The sequence below is a fragment of the Ranitomeya variabilis genome, chromosome 2 (genome assembly GCF_051348905.1).
Source record: "Ranitomeya variabilis isolate aRanVar5 chromosome 2, aRanVar5.hap1, whole genome shotgun sequence".
Classification (NCBI taxonomy): Eukaryota; Metazoa; Chordata; class Amphibia; order Anura; family Dendrobatidae; genus Ranitomeya; species Ranitomeya variabilis.
Genome location: NC_135233.1, coordinates 600948349 through 600963716, shown reverse-complemented (window position 1 = coordinate 600963716; position 15368 = coordinate 600948349). Strand labels below are relative to the sequence as shown.

At 43.7% G+C, this 15368-nt stretch overlaps 1 protein-coding gene and 1 long non-coding RNA gene across 2 annotated transcripts in view; one reads left to right on the top strand and one right to left on the bottom strand.

Moving 5' to 3' along the window:
- Positions 1-15368, bottom strand: part of CDH13 (cadherin 13) — a 916091-nt gene that overhangs the window by 828737 nt on the left and 71986 nt on the right. The window lies entirely within an intron of this gene.
- The window catches only part of LOC143807260 (uncharacterized), a 561821-nt gene continuing 557031 nt past the window's right edge, over positions 10579-15368 (top strand). Inside the window, exon 1 of the long non-coding RNA XR_013221686.1 lies at positions 10579-10706. This is a non-coding gene — a long non-coding RNA (uncharacterized LOC143807260). The remainder of the gene's footprint in view (positions 10707-15368) is intronic.

Below are 15368 nucleotides of genomic sequence, written 5' to 3'. Positions count from 1 at the left end.
TAGTACCGGAGGCCTAATAAAAGGGGCACTAATGCTATTAAGTCTTTGGATATTGCACACTTAGTAATATGGCACATATGTATGTTTATATTTTATATCAGCTTCTTTCAGTTGTCCAGGAACCTCAGGGGCGGAACTACGTGGTTTGCAGAAGCTATAATGGATCCAGGTCTTAGTCCCAGTGGCCAAATAAAAGGGGCACTAATGCTATTAAGTCATAGGATATTGAATACGTACCAATATGACACTTATGTATTTTCATATGTTATCTTATATTAGCTTCTTTCAGTTGTCGAGGAATCTTAGGGGTGGAACTACATGGATTTCAGAAGCTGTAGTACATCCAGGTCTTAGTACCATCAGCCAGATAAAAAGGGCACTAATGCTATTAAGTCATAGAGTATTGTATACTTACAATATGACACATATACAGTACAGACCAAAAGTTTGAACACACCTTCTCATTTAAAGATTGAACTTTGAAAAACCTAGAATATAAGACATAATTCCTGTTGTTTCACACTTTTTTGTTAAGTATATAACTCCACATGTGTTAATTCATAGTTTTGATGCCTTCAGTGTGAATGTACAATTTTCATAGTCATGAAAATACAGAAAAATCTTTAAATGAGAAGGTGTGTCCAAACTTTTGGTCTGTACTGTATATCTGTTTATATTTTATCTTATATCAGCTTCATTCAGTTGTCCAGGAACCTCAGGGGCAGAACTGCATGGGCTGCAGAAGCTGTAGTACATAAAGGTCTTAGTACATCTCCCATAATGAACACTAGTGCACATTTTTAAATGGTAGAATTAGGTTTACACCCCTGCTTAAGTTAGTCACTTCCTTTGAAACTGGCCACAGACTCTAATTTTGTACCCTGTAAGCCTTATTTGAGACCTCTGATATTGGGGAACTTATAGGGCCCTTGTCAGCTGCTTTGCTCCAATTACGGGCCCTGGTACAGATTTTGCATTGCAGCTTCCGGTTATACCCCTGCTTAAGTTACTCTCTTCCACTGAAACTGGTCACAGAATCTGATGTTCTAGCCTATAGGGCATATTTGAGACCCCCGATAATGGGGAACTAGTACTTATAAGGCCTCATTGTAACCTGTTCTACTCTGATTATTGGCCCTTCTGCAGATTTTGCATTGTAGCTTTTGGTTACACCCCTGCTTAAATTACTTCTTCCATTGAAATTGACCACAGACAACAGAGTTGCACTTTTTTGTGCTCCATGTTGGTAGATTTATTTGTGGCCCTATATAAAACTATGATCGGTGAGTTGTACTGAGCGATACATTCAGCTCTGCTACCTCTGTAGTAATAAATCATAACACCAGACCGATCGTTGGGTCATGCAGAGGAGTAACGGTGGCCGCTTCTAATTGCACATCCCTAGAAATATTTTCGGCCAATGATTTTCTGCAGCCATTTGGAAAGGATTCAGTTCTAGAAATGTCAGACCTAATTGTATGAACCCTAAGAACTTTCCGCAGGCCTGAAAACTTGCTTCACTTCTCAGTGATTTTCACACATCTCTGGTGACGGGAAGGTGATGCCGCAATGTCGGAAGGTTAATTAGGTAACCTGAGGATTATTTTTGTTCTGATATTTCTTCTTCACTTGTAAATTCTTTTTTATAAATCAGAGAGCAAACTGCACAATTTTCGAGATATTTAAACAGGTGTAGCTGAGCTGGATTTGTCTGAAGTAGTAAAGTTGGGTCTGTCAGAGCTATATTTGTCACATAGTGCAGTCTTGAATTAAATTACTTTTTAGGTGTCATTGGGCTTGTAAAATCTAACAAGTTTTTCACATTTAGTGGAGTTGAGTTTATTGCTAGGCTTATAAGATATAGCAGAGTTGAATTTGCCTCATTTAGTAGAGTTTTAGGTGCAGTGGAGATGAGTGTAAAATGCGGCAGAGCTTTGTTTGTCACATTTATTACAATTGAATGCTTAGGTGCAAGAAGGTGGATTTTTTTAAGATCTAGCAGAAATGAGTATGTAGCAGAATTGAGTTTTAGGCGTAGTAGATCTGAGATTGTAAGTTGTAGCAGAGTTAGATTCTAGGTGTAGTAGGGCCGCGTTTGCAAGATGTAGATGAGTTGAGTTTGTAAAATATGTCAGAGCAAAGTTTGTCACATTTAATAAAGTTGAGTTCGTAGGTATGGTAGGGTTTGGTTTGTTTTGTAAGACATGGCAGAGTTGAATTTGTCTCATTTAGTAAAGTTTACGTTTAGGTTTAGTGGAAATTAATGTAAAACTTGCCAGAGCTGAGTTTGTCACATTAGGGTGAGGGAAGGTTGATTTTTTTAAGATATAACAGAGTCGAGTTTTAGGTGTCCTAGAGTCAAATATGTAGTAGAAGTGAGTTAACAAAATGTGGCAGAGCAAAGTTTGTCACATTTTATAGAGTTATGGTGTTTTGGTGTAGTAGGATTGATTTGTAAGATGTAGCAGAGTTGAGTTTGTCTCATTGAGTAGTATTAACTTTCAGGTGCAGTAGAGTTGAGTTTTAGATGTAGTAAAGTTGAGTTTGCCACATGTAGTTGAACTGAGTTTTAGGTGGAGTGGGGCTGAGTTTGTAAGATGTAGTAGAGTTGAATTTGTCTCGTTGAGTAGTGTTGTGTTTTAGGTATAGTTGAGTTGAGTTTGTCACATGCAGTAGAATTTTAGATGCAGTAGGGCTGAGTTTGCAAGAAGTAATAGAGTTGAGTTTGTCACATGTAGATGAGTTGAGTTTGGAAAAAAGTGACAGAGCAAAGTTTGCAATTTTTTACAGTTACAGGTAAGTCTTTTGGTGTAGCAGGATTGATTTTGTAAGATATAGCTGAGCTGAGTTTGTCTCATTAAGTAGTGTTGACTTTCAGGTGTAGTAGAGTTGAGTTTGTAAGATGCAGTAGAGTTGAGTTTTAGAGTTTTACATGTAGCAGGGTTGAGTTTGTCACATGTAGATGAGTTGAGTATCAAATCCGTAGTAAGGCTGCCTTTGTCACATGTAGATGAATTGACTTTGCAAAATGTGGCAGAGCAAGGTTTGTCACATTTAATAGCGTTGAGTTCATAGGTGTAGTGGGGTTGATTTTGTAAGATATAGCAGAGCCGAGTTTGTCTCATTAAGTAGAGAGCAGAGCAAGATTTGTCACATTTAATAGTGAGCAGAGCTGAGTTTGTCTCATTAAGTAGCGAGCAGAGCTGAGTTTGTCTCATTAAGTAGAGAGCAGAGCAAGATTTGTCACATTTTATATATTGAGCAGAGCTGAGTTTGTCTCATTAAGTAGAGAGCAGAGCCGAGTTTGTCTCATTAAGTAGCGAGCAGGGCAATATTTGTCACATTTAATAGTGAGCAGAGCTGAGTTTGTCTCATTAAGTAGCGAGCAGAGCTGAGTTTTTAAGATGTATTAGAGCGGAGTTTTCACTTTTCAGGTGTAAGATGGACCAGAATTGAGTCTGTCACATGTAGCAGAGTTGAGTTTTCATATGTAGGTCTAGTCCAAATATTCTATTTCAATGTTGATAATGAATAACAGGACAGTTTTCTTTCCCGACTCCAAATATGCCGATTTGAGTAAATTCCTGGATTGACAGCCTGAGATTGTCTGATGCAGCAGACCTGGGTGTGTCATTTGTCATTACAATGGGCCTGATGTAGTGCAGCTTTATCTGAACCGGCTGGCAGCGCAGTAATGCTCCACCGGGCGGTGCGGAGACGGAGAATGCAGGTGACAAGGCGTACACAATGGATTGCCGCGCTCTCGGGTGTTTAGCATCATGTAAAGGTCACCGCCAGTTAGTCGTAGCAAAATAAACATTTCCCGGATCTGGAGAGCGGCATATATTATAATAAATGCACCGGGGATGGAGACAGGAGCCGCACCTGCACCCTCTGCACCATGCAATGCTTCCAGCAGCTGAGATAAAAGTATCCGATGAGCCTGATTGTTCCCTTTCAAAGGAGTTGTCCACCTTTGGGTTCATGTTTTTTTCTCTGCATGTAATTGGGGTAAAAAAGCATTTTTGTAATAGGGTTTCATTAAAAATGTTGCACCGTTTGCCTTTTATAGTCTCTATGTTATACTATCTATTGCTGGCTGCAGAATGAGTTAACTGAGAATCCATCAGTGAGCTCTTTCTAGGGGGTTGGTAACTCTTTTATCTGTCTTTTCTGAGCTCCTACCAGCTGATATATGACCAGAGACCACATCACAATTACATGTGCCGGGAAACAAAGAGCCCGTAAAAGCCAAAAGGTGCTAAATATTGAAAGAGACCCAATTGCAAAAAGTATTTTTAGCCCCAAATATGTGCATTTAAGTAAAAAAAAAAAACACCTATAAGCAACGGAATTAAATTCAGAGGTTTATTTGCAGTCAGACGTCCTAAACTGACACTGTGATTTCTGCTCCGGAGGAGCCATCGGTTGGGCACCAATCCGTCTTCCTCATGCTTTCCAATTTCTGAGAATCTGAGATATAAGGAGCTGTTTGCCTGAGATTCTGAAATGGTCCAGCAGATTTCTCCATCCCTGTGCCGCCTGTGACATGCAAAGTCGGAGGTCCGCTGTGGTGAGGGACAATTTCCAGAAAGATGCGCCTCTTGGTGAACTTACCCTTAGCTTGATAAGTATATTGCATGATTGCCCAGATCACCACGGGTCCTCACTGCCCGTCCGGGCATCTCTCAGATTGACCTTGATTGGAAATGAATCTTTTACCTTCCAAGACACATATAATGGCTATAATGAGAAGAGCCCACCAAACAGAATCCCGTATCTCAGTATCTTGGAGCTGTGTGAAGACCCCTCCAAACAGCATCTCATGTCTCAGCATCTTGGAGCTGTGAAGACCCCAAACAGCATCTCATATCTCAGCATCTTGGAGCTGTGTGAAGACCCCACCAAACAGCATCTCATATGTTAGCATCTTGGAGCTGTGAAGACTCCATCAAACAGCATCTCATATCTCATCATCTTGGAGCTGTGAAGACCCCACCAAACAACTTCTCAATCTCACATCTCAGTATCTTGGAGGTGTGAAGACCCCACCAAACAGCATATCACAACTCAGCAGCATCTTGGAGTAGTGAAGACCCCACCAAACAGCATCATGCATATTAGCATCTTGGAGGTGTGAAGACTCCACCAAACAGAATCTCACATCTCAGCATCTTGGAGGTGTGAAGACCCCACCAAACTAAATCTTGTATCTCATCATCTTTTAACTGTGCGAAGACCCCATCAAACAGCATTCTATAACTCAGCATCTTGGAATTATATGAAGACCCCCATCAAACAGTGTCCTGGAACTATATGAAGACCAGGCCCGGATTTAGGGGTGGGCCCAAGGGGCCCGGGCCACCCACCAAGCAGGGGCATCCCACCAATATAGGGATAAATATCTCAAAACATGTAAAATACACATCTCTTTGCTGTGAACCATGATAAGGAACATTTAACAAAAGAGAAACTATTGAAAGTGTAGGGACCTGGCTACGGTCCTACATCTCAGTGGCTGGCGCAGAGCGGCAGAGTCATGGCACCTGACCTGAGTCAGCATCCACTGACCTGGCTAGCCTAGCCAGACTTCCTTAGTACCCTCCCTGTACCTAATGCTTAGCTTATGGCATGCGGCAGCCTTCTCCGATCCCAACAGAAGCTTCTAGGCGCTTCCCATTCAGCTGTATGATCGCTCCCTCGGATTAGATCAGTTGAGTTTGTTCAGCTACCTTCGAGGAAGGAGGCGGAGCCACAATGTAGGCGCGAGAAGAGGATTCTCCACCGCGGGGCGCGGCAGGACTTCACTCTGGATCTTCAGTCACTGAAGATCCAGAGTGAAGTGGGTCAGTCTTCACAGTGTCGCGGTGGGTGACTATGATCTGTGTGTGTGTGTGTGTGTATATCTTTCTTGCAGCTCCTGTCCTACACAGTACCATACTGTATATACAGGTCCACACTATATCCTGCATTACAGTGTGTCTGTGTAAACTGTATGTACACAGTGTGGACCTGTCTACAGTATAGTGCTGTGTATACACTTTATACAGCCCCTCAGCCTCTATTCTATATACAGCCAGCACAGCAACAGCCTCTGATTTATACAGCCCGGCAGCAGCCCCTCATATATATATACAGCCCAACAGCAGCTTCTAATATATACAGCCCAGCAGCAGCCCCTCTTGTATATATATATACATACAGCTCAGCAGAAGCCCCTCATATATATACAGCCCAGCAGAAGCCTCTCATACATATACAGCCAACACAGCAACAGCCTCTGATATATAAAGCCCGGCAGCAGCCCCTCATATATATACAGCCCAGCAGAAACCGCTCATATATATATACAGCCCAGCAGAAGCCCCTCATATATATACAGCCCAGCAGAAGCCCCTCATATATTTACAGCCCAGCAGAAGCCCCTCATATATATACAGCCCAGCAGAAGCCTCTCATACATATACAGCCCAGCAGAAGCCTCTGACATATAGAACCCAGCGGAAGCCCTTCACATATATGTACAGCCCAGCAGAAGCCTCTCATACATATACAGCCCAGAAGAAGCCTCTGACATATAGAACCCAGCGGAAGCCCTTCACATATATGTACAGCCCAGCAGAAGCCCCTCATATATATACAGCCCAGCAGAAGCCTCTCATACATATACAGCCCAGCAGAAGCCTCTCATACATATACAGCCCCCCAGCAGAAGCCTCTCATATATATATATATATATAGCCCAGCAGAAGCCTCTGACATATAGAGCCCAGCAGAAGCTTCTGACATATACAGCCCAGCAGAAGCCTCTCATACATATACAGCCCAGCAGAAGCCTCTCATACATATAGAGCCCAGCAGAAGCCTCTGACATATAGAGCCCAGCAGAAGCTTCTGACATATACAGCCCAGCAGAAGCCTCTCATACATATACAGCCCAGCAGAAGCCTCTCATACATATAGAGCCCAGCAGAAGCCTCTCATACATATAGAGCCCAGCAGAAGCCTCTCATACATATAGAGCCCAGCAGAAGCCTCTGACATATAGAGCCCAGCAGAAGCCTCTGACATATAGAGCCCAGCAGAAGCCCCTCATATATATACAGCTCAGCAGAAGCCCCTCATATATATACAGCCCAGCAGAAGCCCCTCATATATATACAGCCCAGCAGAAGCCTCTCATACATATACAGCCCAGCAGAAGCCTCTCATACATATACAGCCCAGCAGAAGCCTCTGACATATAGAACCCAGCGGAAGCCCTCTCACATATATGTACAGCCCTGCAGAAGCCTCTCATAGATATACAGCCCAGCAGAAGCCTTTCATATATATCCAGCCCAGCAGAAGCCTCTCATACATATACAGCCCAGCAGAAGCCTCTCATACATATACAGCCCAGCAGAAGCCTCTCATATATATATATAGCCCAGCAGAAGCCTCTGACATATAGAGCCCAGCAGAAGCTTCTGACATATACAGCCCAGCAGAAGCCTCTCATACATATACAGCCCAGCAGAAGCCTCTCATACATATAGAGCCCAGCAGAAGCCTCTGACATATAGAGCCCAGCAAAAGCCCATCATATTTATACAGCCCAGCAGAAGCCTCTCATACATATACAGCCCAGCAGAAGCCTCTGACATATAGAACCCAGCGGAAGCCCCTCACATATATGTACAGCCCTGCAGAAGCCTCTCATAGATGTACAGCCCAGCAGAAGCCTTTCATATATATCCAGCCCAGCAGAAGCCTCTCATACATATACAGCCCAGCAGAAGCCTCTCATACATATAGAGCCCAGCAGAAGCCTCTGACATATAGAGCCCAGCAAAAGCCCATCATATTTATACAGCCCAGCAGAAGCTTCTCATACATATACAGCCCAGCAGAAGCCTCTCATACGTATACAGCCCAGCAGAAGCCCCTCATATATATACAGCCCAGCAGAAGCCTCTGACATATAGAGCCCAGCAGAAGCCCTTCATATATACACAGCCCAGCAGAAGCTTCTCATACATATACAGCCCAGCAGAAGCCTCTCATACGTATACAGCCCAGCAGAAGCCCCTCACATATATACAGCCCAGCAGAGGCATCTCATACATATACAGCTCAGCAGAAGCCCCTCATATATATACAGCCCAGCAGAAGCCTCTCATACATATACAGCCCAGTAGAAGCCCCTCATATATATATATATATATATACAGTATATGTATATATATATATATATATATATATATATATATATATATATACAGCTCAGCAGAAGCCCCTCATATATATATACTAGATGGTGGCCCGATTCTAACGCATCGGGTATTCTAGAATATGCATGTCCACGTAGTCTATTGTCCAGTGACGTAGTATATTGCCCAGTGACGTAGTATATTGCCCAGTTACGTAGTATATTGCACAGCTACATAGTATATTGCCCAGTGACGTAGTATATTGGCCAGTTACGTAGTATACAGCAGAGCCACGTAGTATATTGCCTAGTGACGTAGTATACAGCACAGAGCTACGTAGTATATTGCCCAGTGACGTAGTATACAGCACAGAGCCACGTAGTATATAGCACAGAGCCACGTAGTATATTGCCCAGCCACATAGTATATTGCCCAGCCACGTATGTCACAGGTTAAAAAATAAAAAATAAACATATACTCACCTTCCGAGGGGCCCCTTGTAGTTCTGTCGCCTGTGTTCGGTTCAGGCGGCAGCTTCCGGTCCGAGGGTTTGATGACGTTGCGGCATAACGCGGTCTGTTACCGCTGGCATTAACCCTGTGTGAGTCGTGACTGCAGGGAGTATGGAGCGGGCGCCGGGCAGTGACTGCAGGGGAGTAGGGAGGGACTAATCGGACTGTGCCCGTTGCTGATTGGTCGCGGCAGCCATGACAGGCAGCTGGCGAGACCAATCAGCGAATGAATATCCGTGACGGAAGTTGCCGACAGAAAGACGGAAGTACCCCTTAGACAATTATATATATAGATATACAGCTCAGCAAAAGCCCCTCATATATATACAGCCCAGCAGAAGCCTCTCATACATATACAGCCAGCACAGCAACAGCCTTTGATATATACAGGTAAACAGCCTCTGATATACAGTGCCTAAAAGTAGTATTCAACCCCCTGCAGATTTAGCAGGTTTAATAAGATGCAAATAAGTTAGAGCCTTCAAACTTCAAACAAGAGCAGGATTTATTAACAGATGCATAAATCTTACAAACCAAAAAGTTTTGTTGCTCAGTTAAATTTTTATAAATTTTAAACATAAAAGTGTGGGTCAATTATTATTCAACCCCTAGGTGTAATATTTTGTGGAATAACCTTTGTTTGCAATTACAGCTAATAATCGTCTTTTCTAAGACCTGATCAGGCCGGCACAGGTCTCTGGAGTTATCTTGGCCCACTCCTCCATGCAGATCTTCTCCAAGTTATCTAGGTTCTTTGAGTGTCTCATGTGGACTTTAATCTTGAGCTCCTTCCACAAGTTTTCAATTGGGTTAAGGTCAGGAGACTGACTAGGCCACTGCAACACCTTGATTTTTTGTCTCTTGAACCAGGCCTTGGTTTTCTTGGCTGTGTGCTTTGGGTCGTTGTCTTGTTGGAAGATGAACTGACGACCCATCTTAAGATCCTTGATGGAGGAGCGGAGGTTCTTGGCCAAAATCTCCAGGTAGGCCGTGCTATCCATCTTCCCATGGATGCGGACCAGATGGCCAGGCCCCTTGGCTGAGAAACAGCCCCACAGCATGATGCTGCCACCACCATGCTTGACTGTAGGGATGGTATTCTTGGGGTCGTATGCAGTGCCATCCAGTCTCCAAACGTCACGTGTGTGGTTGGCACCAAAGATCTCGATCTTGGTCTCATCAGACCAGAGAACCTTGAACCAGTCAGTCTCAGAGTCCTCCAAGTGATCATGAGCAAACTGTAGACAAGCCTTGACATGACGCTTTGAAAGTAAAGGTACCTTACGGGCTCGTCTGGAATGGAGACCATTGTGGTGGAGTACGTTACTTATGGTATTGACTGAAACCAATGTCCCCACTGCCATGAGATCTTCCCGGAGCTCCTTCCTTGTTGTCCTTGGGTTAGCCTTGACTCTTCGGACAAGCCTGGCCTCGGCACGGGAGGAAACTTTCAAAGGCTGTCCAGGCCATGGAAGGCTAACAGTAGTTCCATAAGCCTTCCACTTCCGGATGATGCTCCCAACAGTGGAGACAGGTAGGCCCAACTCCTTGGAAAGGGTTTTGTACCCCTTGCTAGCCTTGTGACCCTCCACGATCTTGTCTCTGATGGCCTTGGAATGCTCCTTTGTCTTTCCCATGTTGACCATGTATGAGTGCTGTTCACAAGTTTGGGGAGGGTCTTAAATAGTCAGAAAAGGCTGGAAAAAGAGATAATTAATCCAAACATGTGAAGCTCATTGTTCTTTGTGCCTGAACTACTTCTTAATACTTTAGGGGAACCAAACAGAATTCAGGTGGGTTGAGGGGTTGAATAATAAATGACCCTCTGAAAAGACTTTACACAATTTAAAAAAAAAAGAAACAAAGAAATAACATTCTTTTTTGCTGCAGTGCATTTCACACTTCCAGGCTGATCTACAGTCCAAATGTCACAATGCCAAGTTAATTCCAAATGTGTAAACCTGCTAAATCTGCAGGGGGTTGAATACTACTTGTAGGCACTGTATAAAGCCCGGCAGCAGCCCCTTATATATATATATATATATATATATATATATATATATATATATATATATATATATATATGTATATATATATATATATATATACTGTATATATATATATACACTCACCGGCCACTTTATTAGGTACACCATGCTAGTAACGGGTTGGACCCCCTTTTGCCTTCAGAACTGCCTCAATTCTTCGTGGCATAGATTCAACAAGGTGCTGGAAGCATTCCTCAGAGATTTTGGTCCATATTGACATGATGGCATCACACAGTTGCCGCAGATTTGTCGGCTGCACATCCCAAAGATGCTCCATACAAGGCAGGATGGATCCATGCTTTCATGTTGTTTACGCCAAATTCTGACCCTACCATCCGAATGTCGCAGCAGAAATCGAGACTCATCAGACCAAGCAACGTTTTTCCAATCTTCTACTGTCCAATTTCGATGAGCTTGTACAAATTGTAGCCTCAGTTTCCTGTTCTTAGCTGAAAGGAGTGGTACCCGGTGTGGTCTTCTGCTGCTGTAGCCCATCTGCCTCAAAGTTCGACGCACTGTGCGTTCAGAGATGCTCTTAGGCCTACCTTTGTTGTAACGGGTGGCGATTTGAGTCACTGTTGCCTTTCTATCAGCTCGAACCAGTCTGCCCATTCTCCTCTGACCTCTGGCATCAACAAGGCATTTCCGCCCACAGAACTGCCGCTCACTGGATTTTTTTTCTTTTTCGGACCATTCTCTGTAAACCCTAGAGATGGTTGTGCCTGAAAATCCCAGTAGATCAGCAGTTTCTGAAATACTCAGACCAGCCCTTCTGGCACCAACAACCATGCCACGTTCAAAGGCACTCAAATCACCTTTCTTCCCCATACTGATGCTCGGTTTGAACTGCAGGAGATTGTCTTGACCATGTCTACATGCCTAAATGCACTGAGTTGCCGCCATGTGATTGGCTGATTAGAAATTAAGTGTTAACAAGAAGTTGGACAGGTGTACCTAATAAAGTGGCCGGTGAGTGTATATATATATATATATACAGCCCAGAAGAAGCCCCTTATATATATATATATATATATATATATATATATATATATATATATATACAGCCCAGCAGAAGCCCCTCATATACAGTATATACAGCCCAGCAGAAGCCCCTCATATATATACATATACAGCCCAGCAGCAGCCCCTCATATATATATACAGCTCAGCAGAAGCCCCTCATATATATACAGCCCAGCAGAAGCCCCTCATATATATACATATACAGCCCAGCAGAAGCCCCTCATATATATATACAGCTCAGCAGAAGCCCCTCATATATATACAGCCCAGCAGAAGCCCCTCATATATATACAGCCCAGCAATAGCCTCTCATACATATACAGCCCAGCAGAAGCCTCTGACATATAGCAGTCTTTGATATAGACAGCCCAAATTTCAACAATATACATACATATGTACATATTTTAATCTTTAGCGCCCTTTCAGGGCTTCAAGGGTTGACAAGGTCAGATCTACTGCGTGAATTGGACTTTAGTGACATCATTAGTGATTTTGCAGCACACAAATCAAGGAAAGTGCCCGGATTGTAAAAAATGAATGATTTTACTTGAATTACTCTGCGTAATTGATTTTTGTAAATAAACTTACGTTCGTTTCATTTTGTGCTTTTGCATTACATATTGCAGCACCTTGAAAAATGGGCCTCCCTCCAAAATGGGCCCTGGGCCACCCACCACTTAAATCCAGCCCTGATGAAGACCCCATCAAACAACATCCCATATCTCATAATCTTTGAAGTGTGTGAAGACCCCATGAAACAGCATCCCGTATCTCATCATCCTGGAACCCTGTGAATGTGACTTGGGTAAACGAGGGCTATTAGGCTTAATTACAGTAATAATTAGCATTGTCAGATGGAGAATTTGAAGAATACAATTTCCCCCTTAGATCTGATGAGAGACCCCCAGGAAGGATTTCGGATCCGACATTTTAAAATGAATTGGAAATTCCATGATTGGCTCCTGGTGCTAATGGCTTCTGGATACCAGCACCAGTGTCTGGACGGGTGCCAGGCTGTTTGGGGATGTATAGAGTGTCTAAAAACAGCTTGAGACAGCTTGTAACCGGAGCCGTGTCTATGTAGAGCAGCCACTGGGGACGTGAGCGCCGAACGAGGAGCGCGGATTACTGCAAAGGTCAGGAGAACTTTTCATAACGTCTCGCGGTTGCAGTTGGTTGCACAAAGTCTACAAAAACCTACAGAAAAAGTATCAATCCTAAGAGGATGTCCACCTTTTGCTCTAATCTAATGCATCTAAGATAAAAAATAAAGTACTGATTATATATTAAACATATTATAGAAATATATGATATAAATAGATCAGGTGTATTTATAAATTCTACAAATAAGAATGTGTTTCTATGGTAACAGACTATAAACACGCTCTCTGTAGTCTGATCCACCTCCTTTTGCAAAAAAAAGTATGTTTGTTTTGCAAATGTTTAGTTTGGAAGCTACAGAAGATTCCAAGAATCTCCTATAAAGAAGAAGTTCCCCCAAAAAAAATTTCTTTGCCATAATCCTGACCCTCAACACCAGAGTGGAAGGGGAAATTGGGAGTCACCTGTTAAAAAGTGGGTCAAGCTTAAAAAGAAAATCTCCAAAAAGCTGGTATATTTATACATGACTAATATCCACTTCTGAAAAAAGAGAAAAGACAAGGCGCCCCCAATGTGTCACACTGTTTAAAAAACACACATACAGTCCTTTGTAGGGAATGTGCTCACCTATTGAAATTGTGAAACTGGGTCACAACTCCCAAGAAGGCATAATCGTAGCAGCAGGTCTCCACAAGAATCCAAAGGGATGCTGGAGGTAGTAGTCTTAGGCGAACTGAAGACCGCGCACACGAGGTAGATTTAAGGTGGTTTATTGAAGCCTACGCGTTTCAAGAGCTATCTTGCTCTCTTCTTCAGGGCATATATGCCCTGAAGAAGAGAGCAAGATAGCTCTTGAAACGCGTAGGCTTCATTAAACCACCTAATATCCACTTCTGACACAAGAGCTCCAACAGCAATTACTATGCTCAAACACCCAAGGGCAAATTCAGAAATTCGCAAAGGGGAGTGGCTAGCCAGTATGTGGGCGTGTCCATGCTAATATTAAAGTTTAAAAGTATTTTTTTCAATACCGGCATCTTTTTATGAAGTACATGAGCTTCGGAGACCAAGTACAACATCAGAGATCCATAGGCACACTCAGGAAGAGGCAATTAGGTGTAGCCTGTTACAAAGGGGTGTGGCCTGTTACATAGGAGTTGGTTATGCTAATAAGGACAGTAAAAAATATGTTTTTTTTTATATTGATGTTGTCTTATGTAGTAGATGTTCCTCTGGATCCCTGTCTGTTAACATTTGGAAAACAAAAATCGAGCCCATAAAAAAAAGTGGGAACACGTAAAATAGGCTTAAAAAAGGGAAAAAATTAAAGAAGAATTTCGCACTAATTAAAAAGTGACTGAAAATGACAAGTAGACAAAAAAAAGTTGCAAATGCAACTATGTATCTGCAGCGCCCCAGAGTCCTGGTCGTTGCAGTACTGTGGCTCCGCCACTAAGGGGAGCTATGGTACGTCTGATGGCACTGAAGGAGTTCATCTGATCAGGTATCACAGACACCAATACATTTCACCGCCGGGCCTCCAGGGGAGCTAAGGGTTCTATTCATTAGGCCACTCCTCACACACTGGTAAAACTGGGGGTCAGGCAGGAAGTGAGGGAGAAAGCTGACTGGGTCGGAGCCAGGCAACACCTTGTGGCAGAGGGTGTTGTGGGAGAAGATACAGTAGGGTCTCTGTCAGGGGTGGGATCCTGACAGAGGCTTGGCAACTTGAGCGAACGTAACGGGACCGTGCCTGCTCAGTATAGCGGCGGTGCCCAAGAAGGGATTGGAAGCGAGATAGATTGTGCTGAGTGAGAAACGAGATCAAAGCAACAAGGAGAATACCAGTAGGGGTCGTGCTGTAAGACCGAGGCAACATCCTACTGAGGCGCACAACCGGCGGCCGGAACGCCGAGGGAGTATTACAATATCAGCTTCAAGCAATACTCTAAACCAACGGCAGGACAGTCAGTCTAAGGCGGGCTGTCTCAACTAAATCACCTATGCAGTCTTGGGGGGCAACTTGTGGAGAGGGGCGACTCTAGGGTCCCGGAAGAGCTCCGAGCCTACCCGTCATACGGGTGCCGTTCCAACCGTAACATCAGGGAGGGACGGAGGATTAGCAGGACATCATCTAATCGAGTTGTGAGGGAACTTAAGAAATGGACACAACAGTTGTGGGGACTTTCCGTAAGCACTGCAGGGAAGGACCGCAACACATAGCGCTAGGAGGTAGGCGCAGATTTCCACCTGTTAAGAGAACTCTGGAGGTGCCATTGGACCGGCCAGACTTGCGCAGCCTGGTTATCTGGATTCCGGACTGAGGACCCAGAGATCTTCAGTAAAGAGGTAAAGAGACTGCAACCTGGTGTCCTCGTTATTTACTGCACCGCACCACTACAGTAACACCACCTCCATCATCTATTCATATCTATCACTGTACGCCCCTCAGCAGGGTCACGGACCGGGGCCTAGCCACCGTGACAACCCCA